Genomic DNA, 18471 nt, shown 5'->3' on the forward strand with positions numbered 1-18471 from the left:
AGACACAGGAGGAAAAAGAAAACGGGCAGATTCTGGAGGAGAAGGGATACTCAGGAGAAGGGAAGGCACTCAGTGAGTTTCCCATTTTTTGACTTCTACACTGAGTACAGACCCCAGTCCATGCATGTGGCTGGCGGAAGCTCAGATCATCGTAAATCTCATTTTACTGGCTGGAAGAAGCGGAGGACAGAAGTACCAGGGTAACCGGAAAATGAGGAGGAGGGCAGCCAGAGAAAGTCTAGCTTCTAGCTAACCCCTCAACCACGCTTACACAAGGCAACTTCAAGCAGCTAATGCTGAACACTGGTGCATCCCCATGTGTCCCTACCACTTAGTGCCCCTCTGTGCCTGGAGAGTCGAGAGCCCTGGGCCAGCCTGATTCTATCCTGACTACTGTCTATGATGCCTTGAGCTTGTTTATAAACCTCTCTGAGCTTTAGTTCTTCCAGATAATAAAGGAAACTGCCTTCTCACAGGGTTATTTTTAAGGATGAACAGAGATAATTTGTGTAAAATGCCTGGTACGTAGGAGTTGAATAAGTGGTTAGTTTGCTTCCCAATTCTCTTTGTGGTTTACATAGAGTCTTGTGACTGATTCTCTGTTTCTGAGGTAAATTCTAGTGGCAAACCTCCATGTCAGCTTGAGACTCTGGTCCTGAACATTTCTAAAAGGCTGAGGCCACTTCCCACAAGTTTTATCTGTCCCCCTTATTACATGCAGATTTGAAGAATAATATGTCACATTTTTGGAGTGAACACTGGCTTGCTGGGCTCCCCAGAAGAAGCCCCAGGGGTCTGCAGCCCGTAACAAACTGAGTTATCAACTTCCCAAGAATATTTCAGATTTACTTGCCCATCTCCAACATTCGCCTTTCTGACACTAGACATCTAGTCTTCATTAATTCTCATTTCCCACCGCCTCCTGTTTTTTTCTCCATGGTTACATTTATATAATTTTGGGTGACCATGTGCACCAGTTATGAAAAGGCCTACAATCTCTGTCATGGAGTCATCCATGATTCTTTCCTAACTCTGCTGTCCGGTCAGTGCTCATGTGCAAGTCCTGTAGACTAACCAGTCTTTGCTCATCTGCCTTTACCCCTCACCTGGATCATGCTAGTCTTCTACCTGATTTCCTTGCTTCCATTCATTTGCCCTGTATGCCGTTCTCCTCCAAACCCAAGAGTTAAACTTTTAAATATGTTTATCAATTTATATTATAATCCTTCACTTTAATTTCTCCTATAGCTTCTTATTGTAGTTGGAAAAAAAATCTGATCTGCTTACAGGCCCTCTGATTACTTGTCTGATGTCACCGCTAATAGTCATTGCTTCAGTCCCTGTGGTCCTGGCTTGCTTTCGGTCCTACAAACATTTCAAGCTTATCCTTCATCCAATCTGTTATGCTTATCATTTCCTGTGCTTGAATGTTCTTTCTTTGCTTGTCTGCCTGCCTTTTATTACTCCTGCTTTGATTCTATTACTGTCTCCTCAAAAAGGACCCCTTCCCACTGTCCTAAGTAGTCCTGACCCAGACTCAGACCCCCCGTCCCATTGCACTGTTCTGTTTCCTTCAAAGCATTATCACCATCAGAAATGGTCTTTAAAAAAAAGTGATCTTTATCTCTTTATCTGTTGCAATGCCATTCAGATCAGATATAGAGTTTATTGGAGAAAAACAGAGAAGCAGTAGAACATATACAATCTCTCTAATGCTTGTTACTTGTTACAGTTTTTGTCAGATGTAGGTGGTCTGCATGTCCCATGGCCAAGGTTCCAATAAAGAAGGACAGTCCCCCAGGATGTTCTGGATATTATGGTGTGCATTTTGGGAAGAGGGGTAAGGTCAAAAAACATCCAGGAGACGACACAAGTTCCCTGGTTGGGGAAATAAACTTAGAAAGGAGGATACTCTAGAACATGGCAACTTATAATTAGCCTGGTAAAGTAGTAATTAGCCTGTTAAACTAGCTCAGATCTTCTTTCCAAGCTCTCTGCTATGCTGCCAGAAGTGGGGAGGACATAAACGTCCAGGGCCATCAGTTTTATCTCCTCACTAAAATATAACCATCATAGAGGCAGTTGTCTGTCTCGTTTGCCACTAAAATAGTACCGGGCACACAGAAAGGTAATCAGGATGTTTGTTGGACAAATGAAAGAAAAATGACATGAGTCACAATGAAGTAAATGACTGAAAGGAACTGAAATATAAAAGGAAAGGCCGTACTTCAAATTGTGTCTTGGTGGTGGATGGGGAACTGCTGCGTAGAGGGGTGTCTAAATTTATTGCAGCATAAGGGACAGGAGAAGCTACAGGTAAAACGACTCCAGCTGTTAGGAGATAGGGGTTTTTCCATTGCTTTTAAATGCACACCCATGACGACTTCACTTATAGAGTTCTAACTATCAACCTGACATGTGCTGTCTCTTAAATCAGTGGTGCACTCTTTGGTATTGGAACCAAAATTTCATGATTTGTTTTTTTAAGAGTATCAGATGAGGATTCTCTGGAAGACTTGTTCCAACTGTCTTTTTTTCATTCTCATATTGTTTTGTTCCTCTCAAACCAAGATCATAATCTGTCCTGGATTGTGTTTGGCAGCAAGAGTGATAATGAGGTCATTTCCACTATTACAGGGTCAATGTTAGTAATGCTTACTGCATCCTAATCAATTTTTGGAATGCTTCTAAATTACCAAAATAAGAAAAAAAATTTAATAAAGGAAAAGTATATGATGAGCTAAATCCTGAGAAGTATGACTAATACTACAATGTAAAATACTCACCAAGCACTCAATCAAATTCATCTCTTGAGGATTTCTCATCATAAGAAACTTCCTTGGGTTTAAGTCAGCATTCTAGTTTTATTTATTTCATAAAAATAAATCCTTGGGATAGATATCATTGATTGTAAAATTAATAAGATTTATTTTTGTAATGTCAATAAAAACTATGATGTAGGCAAAACAAAATTTTTAGCAGGCTCTACCATGACCCATAGTTGGAATCATTTTTCTCTACCAATGCAGTATCTGTTTTTCAAGGCTCTTAGGGACTAAAGAATGACACATAATGGAGAAATTACACAAATTATTTCACTCTGTATTTCTACAAGTCAAGTAATCTGTTGCAATAATTTTAAGGCAATTTTCTCTGATGATTAGTTTAAGACAATCTTAAACTCTGAAATTTTATACTCTTGGCTACTTTTTTCCTAAATATTCTCTTCAACATTTCCCCCCCCTTTCATTCTACTTTCTTCCTGTTTCTTCTTGGGCTATTATTTCTTCCTCCCTTTGATCACCTCTTAACCATTAGTGAAACTCCACTGTCAACCCTCTCATGCTTTGCACTTTGTTTCAACCTTGTCTAATCACATAGCTTCAGCTTTCACTTAACCATAGACTTCAAGCCAAATTTGAGATAACCTTTGTTAATTGCCACATGTAAAACTGGACATGTCCATTTAACTGCCCTACAAATTCCTCACACTCCGTTCTGTTCCCACCACCAAGCCCTTTGTTTTCTTGATTTCATTGTATGAAGAACATCATCCACCTTCCGATCTATAAGCAGAGGAGTCTTCATTTACCACCACTTTCCATTTCCAGTCACTGAGCCTAGTATTATATATTTCCTTAAAGTCTTCCCTATCTTCTCATTCCTCTGCATCTTCATTCTGACCAGAATAACTATAACCTCATGTGTGGTCTCTCGAAAGCTCATCAGTCACCCCGCATTCACAGCAGCTGGGAACCTGCAATCCTGATCCGTCAGGTCTCTTTAGGATTTACGTCAAGGCCACTCTGGGCCTCTTGTATGAAATGTGACCTCTTCACTATTAATAAGGCTCTAAGTTGATTATACTGAAATTATAGGGAGTATATTAGGAAGAACTCAAATGATGCTAATATTTCTTATAAATAAAGAATGTATTAGAATTTGGGAATAAAAACCACAGAAATGAAAGGTAGGAACCTGACCTTCAGAAGGACAGGTAGAAAAGCAAGGCTGGAGTGCCCTAGGTTCAGATTTCAGCTCCACCCTCGGTTTAACTGTGGGCAAGATACTTACATGATTTTAGCTTCAGTTTCCTTATCTGTAAAGTGAAGATAATATCTCATTCATCTCTCAAAGGGGCACTTCGACAGTTAAATAATGTTGTATATAAAGTTTCCATTTGGAAATTGGCACACGATACATTCTCATCAAATCAAATTAAATACCTTTAATACTTACGAGTGTATGACTAACATGCTTTAAATAACAGTTTAAGGAAATAATAATAGAAATATCATATAGAAATACACAGTGTCTGCCAAAGAATACTGCTGACAGGCATTCTTGAAGGCCCCAGGATATCTAGAATGGAGACAGATTATAGGCAGGTAACCTTTAGACAAAGCAGGATCACATACAAAATATTGTCTGACCCCTCAACTTCTGAAAAAAGATTTTGCTGCACGGAGCAAGAAAAGAAGGTTTGTAGATTTTTATGGTCTCTAAATAAAATCAGGCCAGACTCACTTTTCGCTTCTGCCTGCGACTTCCAGATTTGAAAGCATTTTCCAGCCACTATGAAATTGGGGAAAATATAGATGAATAAATCTTCTCTCCAGGTGCCAACAGACTTACCTAGGTGTGGGCTAGGTGACGAGGGTGAAGATGATTGGAAACTGCCATTTGTGTCTGCTACTCATGACAACAAGAAAGACTAACTTGGTTTGGGGTTGTCGCGATCAGTTAGTGCAGCGTTCCATTTGCTGAAGAGGAAACCCAAGCCGAGAAGGGCTGAGTTGGGCAGTCACACAGCGACCAAGTGGCAGAACCAGGCCTGGAGCCCAGATCTGCGTCCAAAACTCTTTTTCTGCCGCCCCACAGCTGCTGCTTTAAAGTATTGAGGTTTTGGAATTTTACTCATTCAAATGCAAATGTTTTGTGTGCTTCTTTAATAGGACCTTTTTTTTTTTTTGTCTTAATTTACTAACTAGGGTGTGCTGTATTGAGCAAATGAGTGTAGATATGGAGGTGTTAAAATCATCCACCTCCTCTAAAGCCTTATTATTTTTCCTTTGTTTCTCTTTCTGGTGTGGAACACTGGCTTCTTTCTTTCCTTACAGCCTGAACTGGAAGCAGCAGTACATATAACTTGACTTACTTGTTCTACCGGATGATACAAGTAGTGAGGATGAGATTAATGAAATCAGTGTAGCCCACAGGAAAGTCCTGCCCATCCCCACTCCAACCCCTCCTGTGGGAATTCTTCCAGGGGACTTGCCGAGGGAATGCGTTGCTTTGAAAACAGTGCTGCAGCTGGGCTCTGTGGGGGGTCCGGGTGGTCTCGTGAAAGCTGGCAATATCTGCACTTTGAGAAGGTTAGAGACGTTATGTGCCATCCAACATTACACCACTGGCATCAGTCATGACCGACATATTCTTTAAAAAAAGTCTCTCATTCATTCATCCATTATTTATTGAAACCGTACTATATTGCAGATATCCTGCTAGGTTCTGGGGATATACTCTCCTTACCCCTGAGGGACTCACACCTTGCTAGAGCGGGCAAAGAAAGAACACCAAAGGCTGCCTCTACCAAGGGCAAGAGAAAAGAGAGGAAGAAGGACACAGGCTGACGATCAGTAAGTACCATTATGGCCGAACAGACAAGAGAACAAGTAACTGTAATGCACTGTGATGGGTGCCACGGGAGGGGTAAGATGAAGTTCAGGTGTTAACACGCCAGAATGGCATCGAACCCCATCCTCCAAGGTCAGTGAAGGGTTTTTGGAAGATACGATACTTAAGCACAGGCCTAAACAATAAAAGAGGTTGTACAGGGGAAGAAGTAGAACAGAAGATGTTCTTGGAAGAGGGAATTGTTGTGTAAAAGGCCCTGAGGCATCACGGAGCCTGTGGAGCACCGGCAGGTACAGGTGAGCGGTAGGTCTGGAGCACGAGTGAACAAGGGTAGGTCCAGGGAAGGAGAAGGTGGGAGGAGATGGAGTAGCAGTTTGAAGGACCTTGAAGGCCAGGCAGTGGCTCTTCCAGTCTTTGCCCCAGGACTTGGAACGTGATAAATGCACCTCTGGGAAAGCAGTGTTCCACCACTTATCCCCGTAAGCCTGGGCGAATCTCTGGGGGTTTGTGGGATGGAAACAATATAAAAAGAATAGTACAGGTGAGGTCAGAGGATGGGGTACGTACATGGCCCCTCAGAAGGAAGTTGTTGAGTGGGGGAGCCTAGTTTGCTGATTGAGTCTTACCCTGCATCATAGAGCTAGAGCAAGATGGTAACAGAGGTAGGACTAGCTCCAGCTAATAGAAATAGATTCGAAATAACAGTAGGGGAAGCACGATAGAAGTGTATTTTCCTTTCGTGTGAAAGTAGTCTAGGGCTGGCGTGGCAGCTCTGCCATGTCCTCCTCATCCCACCTCCTTTGTTTCCGAAGCGTCACTCTCTGTGTGGTTTCCATACTGTGGCTACCGAAGCTGGAGCCATCACATCTGCTTGTGGGAAGTTGAGCTGAGCAGCTAGCAGGCCTTTTCATAAGGGTTCATGCTTTTTCCTGTTTGTCCCCAGGTCAGTCACGCTCTTTGACTTTGGAGCACAAAGTTTCGGTGTGCTTCTTGCTGGATTTCTCAGCCCTGCTCCCCGGCACTGTACCTGATGGAAATTTCTACCACCACCTTCATTAAGTAACTGTTGTGTGCTTAGCAGTTGCTTACTGTTATTTCCAGTGCTATCATAAATTTTGGTCTTTTAAAAAATTATTTTTTAACTTTTTATTTTTAAGTAATTTAGACTTCAAAAAAGTTGTAAAAATACTACAAGGAGTTCCCATATACTCTTCTCCCAGCTTCCCCAAATGTCAGTGTCATGCATAACCATAGGATAATGATCAAAATCAAGAACTTAAATAGGCAGAATATTATTACTATTTCTATACACCATATTCAAATTTCAGAGTCCCACTAATGTTCTTTTTTTAATTTTTTAAAGATTTTTATTTATTTGAAAGGGAGAGAGAGAAAGCACAAGCAAGGGGATGGGCAGAAGGAGAAGTAGGCTCCCTGCTCAGCAGGGAGCCCGATGTGGGACTTGATCCCAAGACCCCAGCTGGGATCATGACCTGAGCAGAAGGCAGATGTTCAACCAACTGAGCCACTCAGGCACCCCCGCACCCCCCCTGCCCCCCCGCCAACTAATGTTCTTCTTGGTTCAAGATCCAGCCCAGACTGCAAATTGCATTTAGTTGTCATGCTCCCTCAGTCTCCAACATCACTTTTGTGCTTTCTAACTACATTGCATCAGAAGACATATGGTAATCTATACTCCCCCATACCAGTGATTTTAACTTTGATCTTTTGGTTGGGTAGTGTCTGCCAGATTTCTCCACTGTAAAGTCATGATTTTCCCTCTGCAATTATTATCTTCTGGGGAGATAAACTGAACTATGCAAATATCTTGTTTCTCATCATACTCACCTCCCCCACTGATTTTAGCCCTTATTGATGACTTTGGCCTAAAGCAATTACCACTGTGTATCTGTGAAATGGTGATTTTTGTTTTTAACTTTCCAAGAGCCATATGGGTACACAATCTACAGTGGGACTTGAGCATATCTGGGAGTTAACTCTCCTCAAACCATTAAACCATCAGATGGACCCCGATGCTTTATCCACTACAGACCGTTCCCTGGCTGTCTTATGAAAGTAAGTTACTTGGAATAATACCTGATCGTCTGTTTTTTCTCCTCTTTCTCTTTTGAATCTAGATTCTCGCCTTTATCTCTGGAGTAAGTCTGCATCTGAAGTTCCAGGCTTTGCATCTTTCCAGCTCAGTACTCCATTGTCTCTCTTTGGTTTATTAAACTTGACCTCCTTCTTGACTTTCAAATCTTCAGTCCTCTGGATTTGGAGTCCATCACAGCCTTCAGCATGTATTCCCTCTTCTAGGTCCAGCTCTGCAAATCCCCACACATTTGCTGAGGCGTTCCCTAATGCTTTCCCTCCGGAGGAGTAAGAGCCAACGTTGAACAGATTATTTAACTACTTGGGAATTTTGCGGACATGTCGAATTGGATAAGCAATAATTTTGTCATTAAAAAACTATGCTATAGTTCATTGATTATCATCAAGAAGAGCAATAGGGAATTAGGGAAAAGGGTAATAGAGGCAAGTCCTATTAAGGAGTGTATCAAAATCTCCTTGGAAAGCTGGACAAAATATTTTTTTATGTTTATCAAAAGAGTGCATGAATCAAAAAAAAAAATGTTGAGAAGCAGCATCTTAGCACAAACTAAGCTATTTTCCAAAATTTAGACATGAGTAAAAACAAGAAACAGGATTGGAGTGAGGGAGTCAAGCTAGTCTCAGCAACTGCATAGAGGAAAAGAAGGAAACTGACAATAACGGTACTTTTAAACATTGAGTCCTTACTATGCTCCAGGCACCATGCTGGGTTCTTAGCAAATACCAACTCCTTTAATTTCCACAACAGTCCTGTAAATTATCAACATTTTATGTCCTCATTTTTAGATTGTTGATTTAGAGTGGTGAAGTAACCAAGAGACACTCAGGCAGTAAGTGGGAGAGCCGATACACCACCCCAGACCTTCTGTTCAGAGCCCACATCTAGATCATTACCAACCACTCCAGGCCAGGTGTGAAATCAAAGAGAGGTTTTCCTTGACACTTGGGCTCACTGCCTCGCGTGTACCATGTTGAGAAATGTAAGAGATGGGCTTCCTTTGTCAGTATTGGTGGGCTGGAATTGAAGACCCACTGTTGGCGACCCAGGCAGGCAGTGGTTATAACGGTGTTCATACTGATGACCTGCACTCGTACACCTGTAGTAAAAATGCTTCTCCGTGTTAACACCACTCTGCCACCGTGGGTACTCTCTGCTTCCTACCCATGACCCACCTTGGCTTCCATGGCAATGGATGTATCACAAGGATGCTACTTGGCCTCATTCTCATCTAATAAGAGGATCTGTTATTACCTGTAGGATCCCGGTCACACACATAAATTCACTCAGGGCATGAAGCAAATTGAGTAACTTATGAACAGAGTGAGAGGGAATCACACCCAGCTAGAGAGGACAAAAAAAAAAGAACAAAAAAAGGCTGAAGCTACCAAGGGGAAGAGAGAAGAGGAAGGACCAAGGCTGATAATTAGTAAGTACAAATATGGACATACTTTTTGTTTAAAATATTGAAATATTTCCAACTGGTTGATGAATGGTCACTGCTCCAAGCCCACCCTCTTCACAAAGCCTTGTCAATCCAGCCACTTTTTTCTTCCTTCCAGCAAAAGAAATTTACTGTCTGTCTAGTTTTATTGATTGATGACTATACCTTAGGCAGTTGATGAATATCTTATGTATTAGCCCTTAAGAGAAGTAATAGTGAAAATGTGGCAGGAATACAGATCTACCTTTCATTGTTTTACTCGAGAGAGGAATTTCAATGTGGCACTATCTGTCTTTATATGGAAATACTGTTTTGATTTGCCTCTTTTATCATTTAGCTCTGATACTGATGATTTTGCTTTCACTTTCCTTCCTAGGCACAAACACCCAAAAGAGAAAACTTTGAACTCAAATTCCCCTTAGCCATTCAACAGGGCCTTCTCTTTAGGAACTTCATCCTCTCAGGATGAGAAGCACTAAATAGCCCCAGGCCTCCTTCTCTGGAGTGGCATCAGAATGTTCCAGTATGTATCCACTCCCTCCTCAGGAGAGGCTCATAAATTCTCAGGCCCTGTGTGGCTCCTTTTCTGAAATTAACAGTTTGCACACAAAAACACAAAACTAATTAAAAAGGCATTCCAGTCAGTACATGCATCTTGCAAAGGACATTAAATGATAGGTTCAAAACTCAGACCAATACTTCTCTAAAGTCCCTTCTTCCAATCCCCAATTTCTTTGTGCCCTGGAGCTGCTCTCCTGTGACAAACTCCAGCAGCCCCTGAAGCCTCCTCAAATCCCCCCACTTCCTCTTCTTATTCCAGTGCTTTATTTCATAGAACAATAGCCTCTCACAGTTCCTGCTTCCTCTCAGGTCTACTTTCTCCTCATTTCTCCCTTTTTTGGTGATTCATTCTTAAAAAAGATATACAAATTGTGTGGTAGAGGAACAATATTAAAATGAAGAACACACATATGCACAGAAATCTTGCTCTGTCTGGTCTCACAGAAAAGGATGTACCCATAGTGTTGGTCTTTATGGGTCCATTTTGCTTTGAAAAGATTCAGGAATTTTTTAAAAAGCCAAAACTCTAAAAGTGTCGGTTTTTATGCATTTAAGAAGCTTAGAGTTGACTGTCCTAAATTATTATTGCCTCAGAAATGTCGGTGGCGTGTACTTACTAGGAGGGGCCATGCATAAGGGAGGAGGCACATCTGGTGTAATTAAGTAAGTCATCTAAGCAAACCTACTTCCTGTGAGTAACACAAATTAACTCTAGTGTTGGTTAGGGAATTAAGGTGATAAGGAAATGGTCCTGGGGCCTCAGACCCAACCTAGAACTTTTGTAGTCTGTGCCTTTAGCTGGGGTGACTTACCATTCTGGTTTCAGCAAGACCTTGATCCTTCCTCATGTTCCCTTTCTTGTATGTGTCTTCGGTTTGAATTACCCATACAATAGTTTAAACTCTTAAATGAAATTTTAAAAAGAAAATCACCCATAATCCTTGCTCACTAAGAGAATTGTGTTAACTTTCTCTTAACTTTCTCTTTCTGTGTTTGTCCATAGCCATATAAAGAATGTAACCAGAGCCTTCAAAAAGTATCTCAAAAATCGGTTTTGTGGTATTACATTGTACTTCAAATTACCATTTTAATAGCTAAATATGTCATTGAGCTATGTCCTAATTTCCTTCACCATTTCCTTTTTGTTAGGTATTTGCTTTGTTTTTATTATTTTATAGTTGTAGATAGTCTTGCAATTAATACTTACATGGATCTAGCTTTTTTTTCCCCCTTTTTACTATTTCCTACGGATAAATTTCTAGACATAGAATACTGGTCCAAATTATATGACTATTTTCATAGCCATTTAACTTTCCATTAGGTACCAATTTATACTACTTGCTTTATACATGCATTCTACTTGTATATGTTACCAAATCCTCTATCGCATTTTTATTTTAACCTGACTTTGCTTACAAAGATTTTACATTTTTATTTAATTGAATCTTTTTATTTAAATTCAATTAGCCAACATATAGTACATCATTAGTTTTTGATATAATGTTCTATGATTCATTAGTTGTGTATGAGAATCTGGGTTTTTTTTCTATCTTATATTGTTTCAATTCTTAGAATGTTATTATCACTTCAAGTTCTAATAAATTCTGCCTTCTTACTAACTCATCTATGTTTTCCCTAATATTTAGTTCTTTGATGTATTTGGAGATTATTTGAATATGGCTGTATATATTTTTTTCAAACACTATCTAATTTTAGCCCAATATCATTAAGTTTTTGCTGTTTCCCACTCATTGACCAGCAATTTTCAGTAATTCCACACTAACCCAGCTCAGTTTCTGGGCTCTCTGTGCTTTTCCACTTATATGTTTTCCTTTCCTCATCTATATTTCTTTGTGTTAAATATGAAAAGTTATAGTATGTTTTGATATCTGGCATAGATACTTATTTCTTGTTGTAATTTTTCTCAAAGTATTCTTCTCTTATACCCTGCCAATCTTCACTCCCATGCCATGTAGGCAATTTCTTCTCTTTGTCACACCCTGAGCCAAGCCAGCACTGTGATTATCCCACCTCTAAACACAAATCCCACTGAGCCTGGCATTCTTTCTCTTTACCCTCTATTTTATTCCAAGTAACACTGATCTTTGTATCATTGGGAGCATTATCCTAGCTTCTCAATCAGCTTGGCTGTGCAAAATGATCGATCATTTTATAATAGTACCATCAACATTTCACTTTTCTCACTTTATTGTCTTTCCACCAAAGCTGTGTTGCCAGTCCCCAAATCTAAAGGAGCACATCTCTCCGCAGTTTCTCCTTCTCCGCTGCCTAGGTTGAAATCAAGTGATTGCTGATTGACATTATGACAAATCGCTATTATTGAGTGTTTAGGATTTGTGTGGGTGATAGAAGATTGGAGTTGGCAGATACAGGTGAAGCTTTGACTAAAGAAAATATGGTGCCTTCTTAAATCTACAACTTTCTTTTAGTCAATGTTAAAAATCCTAGATCCAATTATTATAGGCGTGTCAGTCATCAACCAGGAGATTTCATAGGTACACTGGGAACGAGGCATGTAAGAATGAATTTCCTTTTTTGAAAGTGGTATTAGTTAACATAGGAAACTACAGAAGGAAAAATAGAGAGGGGGAGGGAGAGACAATGGGACAAAGACAGAGAGACTTGAGGATACTTATGTCCAAAAAAAAAAAAAAAAACCAATCTGCTGGAGGTTTTACAGTCTGTTTTTCAAGCTTGACAAAAATCCTTCACAGAAGTAATGACCTCAACTTGCAGAAGAGGGAGCTAAAGCTCAGAGAAGTTGAGTAAACTCAAGAAAATTTTACTAGTGGTGGAAGCAGGATCCCAACTCAGATCTGTGTCTGGAAACCCTGTTCTTCAACTGCTCTCACATGCCTTTCTGATATTTTTGCAAGCGTGTAGGAAAAACCGACTAGAACTATTACTCCAGCTGTGGAAATTCATTTCTTGTTGAATGAATGTTTGCTGCTGCCACTTCATGTCTGATCTCCAAATCCGTGAGTCCCCCCACCTACCTACCACCTACCAGCCTGTGGACGTCATGGAGGCCCCTCAGACTCTCTAAACTTGCCCCAGACTGCTCCTCCTGGCCCGGGGTTTGCTATCTCAGGGAACGTTCCACAGTCGACCTAACTGTTAGGAGTCAGAGAGCAGGAAGTCAGTTCTTCCTCCCAGAGCCCCGCTGCCACCATCATGGTCCTCTGGACTCTTACCGTCCTCCTGTCAGTTCTCTTCAAAAGGCTCATTTTATCCGTTGCTTAAAACAATGGAATGGTTTCTACTTGGCCGGGGAAAGGATGGCATACAATTCAAAATCCTTCCTCACCCTACACAGCCCGGCGTGATCTGGCCCCTCCCTTCCCCTGCAGCCCCATCTCTCACACTCCCAGCTCTGTGCATGTCCATCACCGCAGCCCTTTTTTTTACTCTGCCTCAAGTCTGCCATATTCCTTCCAGGGTCAGGTTCAGGACATTTGAATAATTAATGATCCCCCACCCGATTTTGTTTTTCCCCGTAGTGCTTGGTGTCTTCGAACCTATTTTATAACTCATTTATGATATTATTGCTTATTGTCCGTCTCCCTGCACTAAAACATAAGTTCCCCCTGAGACAGAGGCTATCCTCCATTTCATTCACTGGAACCCAGAGCAATGCCTGAGTCATACCACTTACCAAACAGCTGTTGAATAAATTGTTTCATTCACTTTTATTTATGTCATTTGGATGAATAAAGAACCCAGCCACCAGATTTCTCGGTAGTCTGTATCCATGTACCTACAAGAGAATAGGGCAGATGTTGGGTGATAGAACTGAGGTCAGCAGCTATCAGACTCATAAGCAGTGCAGCTTAGTAGGGACTAAATAAAAAGCCTGCCTTTGGGGCGCCTGGGTGGCTCAGTATGTTAAGCGGCTGCCTTCGGCTCAGGTCATGATCCTGGGGTCCTGGGATCGAGCCCCACGTCCGGCTCCCTGCTCAGCGGAGAGCCTGCTTCTCCCTCTCCCTCTGCCTGCCACTCTGCCTGCTTGTGCTCTCTATCTCTCTGTCAAATAAATAAATAAAATCTTTAAAAAAAAAAAAAAAAGCCTGCCTTTGGGTCCAAAAGGTAATAGAAAAACAGGATTGTGGTATGAAATGACATGATAGGAGGGATTATGAAAAGTACTTTAGGGGGCGCCTGGGTGGCTCAGTCATTAAGCATCTACCTTCGACTCAGGTCATGATCCCAGGGTCCTGGGATCGAGCCCCACATCGGGCTCCCTGCTCCACGGGAAGCCTGCTTCTCCCTCTCCCACTCCCCCTGCTTGTGTTCCCTCTCTCGCTGTGTCTCTCTCTGTCAAATAAATAAAATCTTAAAAAAAAAAAAAGAGTATTTTAGGTTTTGTTTGATGGTTGTTGTTTTTCCTATTTTGTTTTTGTGAACATCTAGCACCGGTGTGGTGCCCCTGTTACAGTCAATGAATCCGTGTTGATACGTCATTATTAACTGACATCCATAGATTACATCAGGGCTCATTCTCTGTGTTGTACAGTTCTATGGGTTTTGACAGTGCATATTAATGTCATGTATCCACCACCATAGTATCATACAGAATAGTTTGACTGCCCTAAAAACTCCTTGTGCTTCACCGATTCCACTCTCTCCCCCCAGCTCCCAACTGCTGACAGCCACTGATCTTTTTAGTGTTTCTCTAGAACGTCTTTTCTAGAATGTCACGTAGTTGGAATCACATAGTATGGAGTCTTTTCAGATTGGCAGCCAAATATTTCTTTTTTTTTTTTTAAGATTTTATTTATTTATTTGACAGAGAGAGAAAGACACAGCAAGAGAGGGAACACAAGCAGAGGGAGTGGGAGAGGGAGAAGCAGGCTTCCCGCTGAGCAGGGAGCCCGATGCAGGGCTCGATCCCAGGACCCTGGGATCATGACCTGAGTCGAAGGCAGATGCTTAACAACCGAGCCACCCAGGCGCCCCGGCAGCCCAATACTTCTTGATAAACTAATGCCGTTCAGGGAAAAAGCAGTGAAGACAATTGAAGGATTCAAAATCCTTTGAGGAAATACTGAAGGTACGAAGGATATTTTGACTGAAGAAAAGAGAACTCAGATACTCTGACAAGCATCTTCAGTGATGCCAAAGGCAGTCATAGGGAAGAGGGGGTAATTTTGTTCTGTAGGACCAAGAGAAATAGACCTAAGAGCAATGGGTAAAAGTAGCATTGGATTCCAGGGTTTGAGAGGGTGGTGAGTATTCCCACCCATTTTATTGTAGAAATTTCCCTAACTCTTCGCATCAAGGAGCAGGAGAGTGGCCATCTGACAATCTAGTCTCAAAATATCCCATCCCTGATAAATCCTTAAATATACCCCAAATGAACTTTATTCCAAAACTAGTCAATCAAGAAATCGGAGTAGAAACTTTCTGAAACCATCTTAAAATCGAGTCCAATAATAACCTGTATATTCTATATCCCAAATGTTACAAGATACCCTTGAAGTGATTGAAGTTGATTTTTTTTTTTTTAAGCTGATGTTCTAAAACCCTTCAACAAGAGCATCCACTATCACATGGGTTGCGATCTTCCCTGTGAAAAGGCAGACATTGCTTTTCTCTGGTGCTTATGTGTTTTGGTGTTCAGTGCATTGTCTGTGTCCTCTCAACCTCAGTTCAAACTTCTTCCCGTGGCTTTCATCTGAAGCACCACCCTTGGGTGGCCCCCAATGCTCGTTACTAAGTGATAGGAGAACCCAGGCACTTTTCCTTTGGAGGCCAGAGGTGCCCCTCGTGCCCATGCTGTCTCACACAGCCGCGTCCTCACGGCCAAGTGAGTCACTTCTTCAGTTGACTTTGGTGCCAAGTTGACTCTTGGCCCAGGGCCCAGTGGTTACAACTCCCGACAAAGATTGTCGGTTCTTTTTTGAGACTAAGTTGCTCAGGGCCTTAATTTTAGGCCAGTTTTATGAATCTTTCTTGATTTTTGGAGACCCAACTTATCTGGTATTTTCCCTAACTGATATTCTTAAACTCGTCTTAGCGTATTGCCCCTCTCTCTCTTTCTCTATTATTATGTTTATAGAAACAGACATCCAAGCGCTAAAAAAATAAAAAATAAAAAAGACCCTACAGTCCTGTGGATGAATGTTCTGATTCGAAGATGCAAGTGCCCATTCTTCATTTTCTAATGCCCAGTATAATCTCATTGTGAACAAAGTTGGGCTCTGGATAAGAAAACAGTTTTCCACATTTGAGAGCAGTGCACCCGGGACACGCCTCAACTTTATGAACTCTGCCTGGGCTCCTCATATGAGAGTCATAAAGGCAATTTTGACTCAAACTGGTATTTCTTTTGGCTTCAAGGGAGAACTATATAAACTTTAATTTGGCTGTGCAGGTCAGGAAAGTAAATGTCATTGCAAGCCCCCATTTTAGATCAGACTCCACACTTGACACCTTCTGGCAGAGTAAAATACATAGAAATAAGAAGCCATACTTATAATGTGATCAGTTTAATTAGATTCTACATACTAATAAAATATCAAACATTGGCAGCCACCATCTTCTGACTTGCATCCCGTTAACATGAATGCATTACAGTGTTACTCTCTGGTTTAATGTTAAAACATTATTGCATCATTCCATATTCCAGAATCCTTTATTTGTTCAGTCTGCTGCCAAAATAATCAAGACAGAGGAGCAGACTGTAAAGACAGCGCTGGCCTTTGTGTTAAAATGGGATTATTGGCCGTTTTAATCCACCACCATTCCTGTATTTTCTTGAAATTACTCTAAGTGGTAGATTAGGGAGCCTGAGAAGTTCTGGTGTAAGGAACTGGAAGAGACAGGGAATTCTAGAATTTGTCCTAAATGTGACAAGTCAAATCAGACATCGGGGTGCTTTGTGTACGGAAGAAGTGAGGGAAGAGGAGAGGTGTTAGATCAATTCAGTTGTATAAGTATTCTTTGGCCACAATTCCAGAAGTGATGCCGAATGCTGGGACACAGTGAGGAGCAAGAGGCTGGGCCTGCCGGGGAGCTTAAGAACTCATTCCGGACCCCAGCACACAGGAATCCCACCACAACACGCGTAAATGCCATGACACCCACAGGGCAAAGAATTGCTCTGTGAGGAGAGGGGAGGGAGCTCTTTGTTTGTCTGGTGGTGCAGGGGTACATTTCCTGGGAAAAGTCACACTGGAGGGCTCTAGGAGATCCTTCCAACCTCAGCAAAGACCTAGATTTAAGAGGCTATGATGTTTGGGGGGGCTATCAAACCCCTAGAACACTGTTTGTGACAATACCCCTTGAGGGACTGGCTTTAGGGTCATCTTTGAGACTGATCCTCTCTCCTGAAAATGTGCACATACAAAGGCATTACCTTTTGTAAACTATTTCCGGATTTCAAGATCTTTGAAAAGACCCTGTCTTAAGCAACTAAGTTTGTATTTATAGGTCACCTGTTGGGCACCTATTGGTACAATGTCCCCGGTTTCAAGGAACCAGAGTTGGTGCTTTGCAGATTAAGATACTTACTATGTGAGTGCTTGTTCACAGCTTGGGGAGGTGTTTGTCACCACTGAATGCAACATTAATACAAATCCAATTAGAAAATGCTTGAGAGCATTTTAATACCAAAGGAACCTGAAGAGACGAACTCCTTTGGCCTCTTTTCTTCCTCAGTCCGATTCCCCTTCTCTCCAAATCATGACGGATAGATGTGCATTTTCTTCTTGAAGATTTTGTAAACCAGGAAGGCCACACGCTCATATTTTTCTTAAATGAAACGTTTTCTGTTGCCCCTTGTTCTTCCTCAGTTCTCTCTAAACACTGAGGAATACTGATGAGGACGTCCCTGAGAAATGTATTTGTCCATTTTTTCTGTGGACTTTCATGTGTGTTTTGTGGGTAAAGACTAGAGTAACAACAATAATAATTTTGTCAACACTCTGTCATGTGGGTAAATCATGTTCCCCAACAGCCAGTGCACACAGTCCGGGCGTGACGGACTCTGGCCTGCATACCTTTTCTTCTTTAGATTTGTTTAGCCAAGCCAACTCTACCTTGTCTTGCTATTTCTGAGATTTTTACTGTAAAGTGCATTTCCTTGCCTTTTACAATGTTACAGTGTATTTTCTAATACTTTTATTATAATTTTCCACAGTCATGGAAACACTGATTTATGTCCTTAAAGCAGTAGTAAACCTAATTTTTGGATGTTTCTTTTTAAAATATAAGTGAGTTTTGTTAATCAACCTGCAAATGTTTTGGGAGATTCTGCTATGTATAAGGCTTCATGTTTTTGAAATAACAAAATATTGAAAAATGTTAAATGGAACATGAAAATTCACTGTTTGGGTCAATGCTTACGTAATCTGAGTATGACATAGTTAAAGAATAATGCCCAGGGCTACTTCTGTGGCTCTTTACTAGAGACAGGAAGTTACCTACCAGTAAAATCTAACGGGAAAGCGGAGGGTCTGTTTTCAGTCCTGTCTCCAAACAGAAAATTACTTGTTGTATCAGTATTGGATTAACTAGTTTGCAGTGCCATCCCTTTGGGTCACTAAACCATTAGTGAGAAATAATACTCATTAGAAAGCTGGCAAAGTTCCTGTTTAGTGTGATTATCAGAAACCTTTTAGAGTAGTTCTTATGTAGTTGGAAGAAATACTTTGGTAGGCCATTGGAGTGGAATCTCAAAGAGGAACAAACTCAA

At 41.2% G+C, this 18471-nt stretch overlaps 1 long non-coding RNA gene across 1 annotated transcript in view; it reads left to right on the forward strand.

The window, feature by feature from the left end:
* LOC144379711 (uncharacterized) overlaps nt 1-7889 on the forward strand; it is a 31875-nt gene extending 23986 nt beyond the window's left edge. The window contains exons 2-3 of the long non-coding RNA XR_013443053.1: nt 5497-5639; nt 7776-7889. This is a non-coding gene — a long non-coding RNA (uncharacterized LOC144379711). The remainder of the gene's footprint in view (nt 1-5496; nt 5640-7775) is intronic.
* Nucleotides 7890-18471: the final 10582 nt, after the last annotated feature.

The sequence above is a fragment of the Halichoerus grypus genome, chromosome 12, assembly GCF_964656455.1.
Source record: "Halichoerus grypus chromosome 12, mHalGry1.hap1.1, whole genome shotgun sequence".
NCBI classification, from domain to species: domain Eukaryota; kingdom Metazoa; phylum Chordata; class Mammalia; order Carnivora; family Phocidae; genus Halichoerus; species Halichoerus grypus.